Here is a 6,173-nt window from a genome sequence, read left to right as displayed (position 1 = left end):
GCGGGTAGCAGACGACAACCTAGTTCCGACTGACGCGGGTAGCAGACGACAACCTAGTTCCGACTGACGCGGGTAGCAGACGACAACCTAGTTCCGACTGACGCGGGTAGCAGACGACAACCTAGTTCCGACTGACGCGGGTAGCAGACGACAACAATGGCGCGTCAAACTGATCATGTCTTCAATTTTGTTATTGTTGTTTATTAACAGTTCGGCATGATTAAATATTAATTGCCCTTACTGTAGGGAAACAAGATTCTTTTTTTTTTCTCCTCGACTGATCATCCCGAGTGAAACATGATTAACTTCGGAGAAACAAAGAATTATGTTTTCCTACAGTAAGGGTAATAAATGTGTTATAAACACTCTGTAAGATAGACATTGTGAACACATGTAAAAAAATAAGAGAGAGATGTATAGGTATTGTGTCTGTTGTCTCATTTCTTTTCAATTTATGTACCATATACTGTCTTCGTTAATTATAAGACGTGAAAAAACGCCTAATGCATTTAGTGTAAGGTGTTTTTATGACGTCAATATAAAAATTACGCATATTGTTGCAGAGGAAGTTTGTAACTATTCACACTGTCTTTAGTGGTATGCTCCCTAATAAAATGTTCACCGAAACACCATGTGCCTGGCTTCAGTGGTAGTCAAGCATAAGATTGTTGATGTTGACATTTACATGAAAACCCTGTTATTCTGTCTGTAAATATAATATATGTATTTATGATTTATAAAATTGTAATAAATGCCTACAAAAATATGTCATTGGAAAGTTAGGTTTCCGGGGCATTTAACATCTTATTTCATTTTAATAAACTGTTGGAAATTTCCATTGACAACAGTCAATCAGCAGGCGACACCTGCTATGTTATCACACATTCAAGTCACACAAAGAGATATAGCGCATTCATAATAAGCCCTACTTTAATTGTATTCGGCTTCTGTCGCCTTGTTTAAATGTATTCGAAACTTGCATTTAACCAGTAAAGTATGTTGCCAGACGCAGTGGAGTAGGCATAATATATATTTTTCCACTTAAGAGTACATTTATTATGGAAAATTACAGACTGATTTTATCTGTATCATCATTGTACAATTAGTTTGCATTTAACTGTCTGAAATATAAAGTACAGAGGCTAGCGAAAGCTACCTGAAGTTAAAACGAAATTATTTAAACAGTTTCGTAAATTTCAATTTCAAATGCAAATAAAATTTGTAAAATGGTAAATTGCCGAAAGTAGACGTTATATTTTTCATTGGATTCAATGTTTGGAATAAATGAAAATTTTCATTCATTTAAAACACATCATATATCATGCGAACATAATGTCAGCAAAGACTGAACTAAATTGTCGATAAGAAAACAATGGGAACCGAGGAGACAACAAAACAGACAGGAAACACGTCATAAAACGCCACCAAACAGGAAGGACAATAAGATATTCCGGAAATGTAAGCTTTCTGTACCTCATGTGGCCTCCGTCCTGACGTTTCCTGTGAAAAGGCTGTGTGCCATTTTTTATCTATCTTAAAGTTCATACATACTTATCCAAACTAAACAAATGACAGAAAAAACACTTTCCAAGCGTAATAACATTTTTCGGCAGTGGTACGAGGGCCCTTAACTGATTTTTTTCCTGTATGTCACATGTAATATCCATAATGACGTCATATTCACTTTCGTTCCTTCTGATATATGAAATTCATTGCAACTTTTAATCATTAAATATGTTGAAAAGGACACTAACTATGACTTGTATGAAGGAAGAATAGGATAAAACCAATGAAGAAAAGAAACAAAAGGACAGCAAATATGCAATGTGCTAACAAAAATATATGTATTACTGTGTTATGATTCTGAAATCTGCCATCTATATATGAAATGATAATTCAGAAAAACAGTAAAAGTCGTTGTGATGGTTACATATATAAGAACAAATACAAAGAGTTTCTAAGTACCTTCCTAACGCTTTCATCTCTTTAGAGGTTCATCAGGGAACTGTTTCCCGCAACTTCAAATCGAAGGTTTAAAAAGAAATCATCATTCTAGCATTATGTCTAAATTTCAGATGTAATAGTTTACATTGAATACTGATGTAACCTCATAAAGGTTTTGGGGAATTTTAACAAAATGTCACTTCACTAGAAGTTCATGATTGGAGGTACCCTACGTGAATCACAGTTGAGAAATGGCAGCAGTTTTGAAACCGTTTGTCCTCAAACAGCAATAGCACAGCTATAGCACCTCTAACTCGTCGTTACATCGAGTTCATCAGGACATTCGCTCTCCGTATTGGAATAATATTCCATTCTTGGACGAGTGCCTTGGCTAACTGGGGGAGGGTATTTGAGGGGTTACGACGATTCCCAACTCTTCTGTCTTGTTGACTTGTACATCCCACAAATTCTCGATTGGGGACAAATCATGGCTGTTTGGAGACCAATCTGACTCGTGCAACGTGTGGTCTCGCGTTATTTTGCTGCAAGGTGAGATTATGCTTGCTTTCAATATGTGGCCTAAGGATTTAATCCCGATACCATACGGCCGTAAAATCCCCATTGACAATCACCAAAGGTGTCTTTAAACGATTTCTCACCCCGACACGATTTCTAACTCAGAAGCATCATTGGGCTAAAAGGACTTGATCTTGTATAAACGATGGGTGTGGAGGGGCGAAGCTCAAAAGGGCAAATTGAGGTTTAAATCTTTAAAACCCTTCTCCTTATGTACCATTTGTGGGGTTTTATCCGAATTTGGCCTGGAGTATCCTTGAGCAAAAGGGTCTTAATTTTGTAGAAATGATGGGTGTGGGCCCTTTAGGTGCATCGTTGCGGGGTTCAATAGGGGAATTTGCGGTTTAATTCTTTAAAATACTTCTTCTATACCATTGGAGGAATTGTTTGTTATAAGAATAATTTCCCATGGTTGCTTTATTATCCAGGTGAGGCATACAGGCCCTTTGGGCCTCTTGTTTTATTTTATCTCAACAGCTTTGACTTACAACGGTATACAAAGATATGTAACATACACAGATTTAATGTATAAGCATGCGTGGTTGTACAGGGGGATACAAGTATCATAGTAATAGAGGTGTACTGCAGACAGTTACATATAATACATGTAGTCACTAATGATATTCGATGATAAGTTACCGAACAGATCTAAATCATGGCCTATTATTTGCCGAGTCATTTCAGGCTATAACAATTTCTGTTCTGATTTATGCACCTCAATAACAGTTGTTTAATTGAATAGTTTGAGTGTTATTGAAGATGAGGAAAAAAGGCCAACATCTTCCGCAAAATGACTGCTGCAGACTGGCTTCTGAATAATTGAAATGTATGCATTGTCCAATATCCCTATGTAAAAGTGTGCAGTGTCACTACGAACGTTACTGCGATCTGCGTTGATTGTTTTTATTTGACAAAATGTCCGTGTAAGGTCGGATCCTGATTGGTCGACATTTAGATATTGACCGATGTTATAGATTTGGTATATAGATGTATTATGTAGGATTGTCAACGGTTAGCCGGTTAACCGGTTACTATGGCGAAAGACCACGAACCGGTTACCAAAATCCTTAACCGAAAAGTCGGACAGTTATTTATCCCCTTTGGGAGCCCCAAGTTTCCCTGGCTTAGACCTGCAAACTATCTGCATTTGTATAGATGCGACCAAAACTAGATATTGCATGTTAGTGTCATTTTGTACTCTAATTCAAATATTGACAAAGAGATGTCGCCAACACCATACAAATCCGAACAGATTTCAAAAGGAAGCCAGAATACAAAGTTGTTAAATATCAACTTCCTGAGATAGAACGCGCCTTTACACGCGAGATGTAAAGATAATCTGAAGAGTACACACTTGAATGAGCAAGCTTCTCTTAAAACGTTTGTCAAGAAAATTTGTTCTAAAGAATAATATTACCGCATATGATTTCGAGTACAGATAACTGTAATTGAATACGTCTTACTGCATTCCGACATTCGTTGTCCATGAAATATACTTACTGAGGTTACATGCAACTATTTCCTGTGTTAACCTTGCAATACACGAGTAAACTATCATGCTAATTAATATATACATGTATGTTTGTGGTTTAAATACGTTTCAGATAGAACATTTTCCAAATATATAATGTATTTGTTGCTGTTTATTATTTGACTACCAAATTGACCGACTAACCGGTTACTCGATTGGTAGTTGATCAAGTAACCAGTTACAAAAATTAAGACCGGTTTAACAACCCTATTATGAGGGGATTGCGATCTTTTTCTGATGCATCTCTTGCGACTACTGGGTTAGTTTCGGCATTTTATGGTGTAACTGTTCCTGTTACGAGTAGATATTGTTATACTTTATAATAAAAAAAAGGAAAAGTATGTAGCCTTCCAGAGCAATTATTTTACATCTGCTTTAGTAAGTTTATGTTGTGTACAAATTCGTGTCCTTTGTTCCTATGGCCAAAGAAAGGTGTCTTTTGTCAGATATGACTTGCATATTATTTTATATACGGTATATCTCGCGCAAATTGTCCTTTGAAAACGTCTGTGTTTAAGATATTCAGTGGAATGAAAAGAATAGGAATAATAGATAAATAGATACAGGTACTGCCATTAAAAGAAGTGGTAGCATATGTAATAATAATAATAAATAATAATAAATATTTATATAGCGCCCTATATAATTTGTAAAATTATTCTAACATATGGATAATAGTATTAATTAGAATTCTGAAACAACAACAAAGGCTTACAATCACTTTTATATATTAAGCAAGCAGATAATCATCGCAATGTGCACATAAGTGAATAAATAAAGGGTGGTATTTTCATGATGTCTTTGCAAAGAGCCTAAAATGCTGACATGAAGAGGTGAGTTTTGATGTCTTTCTTGAATATGGCCAGGGTATTTTTCTTTCTAATAGCAGATGGTAAGCTATTCCACAATGTGGCCGAAACCCTCCCAAAGCACCGGTTTCCATAGGTCACAGTTCGAGATTTTGGGACACACAACAATGATTCTGACTCCGACCGCAGTGATCGTGACGGCTGATACAGGGTAACAAGCTCCTGTAGGTACTGACGAGCTGTTCCATTCAGTGCCTTGTATGTGTACACCAGAAGTTTGTACTGCGACTTGTATCGTACAGGTAACCAGTACAACGAATAAGGCAAAGGTGTGATGTGCTCTCTCTCTCTCTTTCGAGTACGAGAAACCAGCCGTGCTGCATTGTTCTGGGCCCTCTGCATACGACTAGTTAGTTCGTCAGATATACCACAGCGCAGTGCGTTACCATTAACCTACCGAGAGGTAACAAATGAATGCGCCAAAATCGTGTATGCATCTGCAGTTATGAACTGACGGATACAGCCGATGCTCCTGATCTGGTGGTAACATGATTTGGTAATAGCGTTCACTTGTTTCTCCATGTTCAGTGAACTATCAAAGTATACCCCTTGGTTTTACACAGCTTGGACAGTCTCAATAGTTCTGGCACCGACCTTGAGCTTGAGAGCAATTGTTTGCTGACACTTTGGGGAAAAGACGATTAGTTCCGTCTTTTCATGATTTAGTTTTAGCATGTTGGCGTTCATCCAGGTACTGATATCTGTCAGACAAGCTTTAAGATTTTCTGAAGTTTTATCCCAACTGTCCTGTGGTTTGATGGCCATGTAAATTTGTGTGTCATCCGCATATCAATGATAGCGAAGGCTATGGCGACGACAAATCTTTTCGATCGCTTTGGAGTACAGGCAATATTTCGTGGTATTAACACCGACCCTTGAGAAACCCCAAAATCTAGTACTTTGTCATGTGAGGTGGTAGATCAAATGACAACACACTGTCGTCATTCACTCAAATAAGACTGTATCCAGCATAGTGCGGTATCAGTCACTCCATAACAGTAATCCAGACGTGTATAAAGTATGCCATGGTCGATGGACAATGGTCAAATGTAGCTGACAAATCTAGCATGACAAGCACCGCTCTGCATTTCACGTAGGAGGGCCGTTCAGTAGGGTGTCCCGTGCGGTAGGCCGATTGCAGGTTGTCATGGAGACTGTTTACATGGAGATGAACTTCTAAACCTCCAAGATCTTAGACAGGAAAGGCAGATTATATAATGGGCGGTAGTTCTTCAACTCCTCCTTGTCCATTC

The sequence above is a fragment of the Mizuhopecten yessoensis genome, unplaced genomic scaffold, assembly GCF_002113885.1.
Source record: "Mizuhopecten yessoensis strain PY_sf001 unplaced genomic scaffold, ASM211388v2 scaffold2711.2, whole genome shotgun sequence".
Lineage (NCBI taxonomy): Eukaryota > Metazoa > Mollusca > Bivalvia > Pectinida > Pectinidae > Mizuhopecten > Mizuhopecten yessoensis.
The sequence above is the reverse complement of the archived record's forward strand: the minus strand, read 5'-3'. Positions refer to the sequence as shown.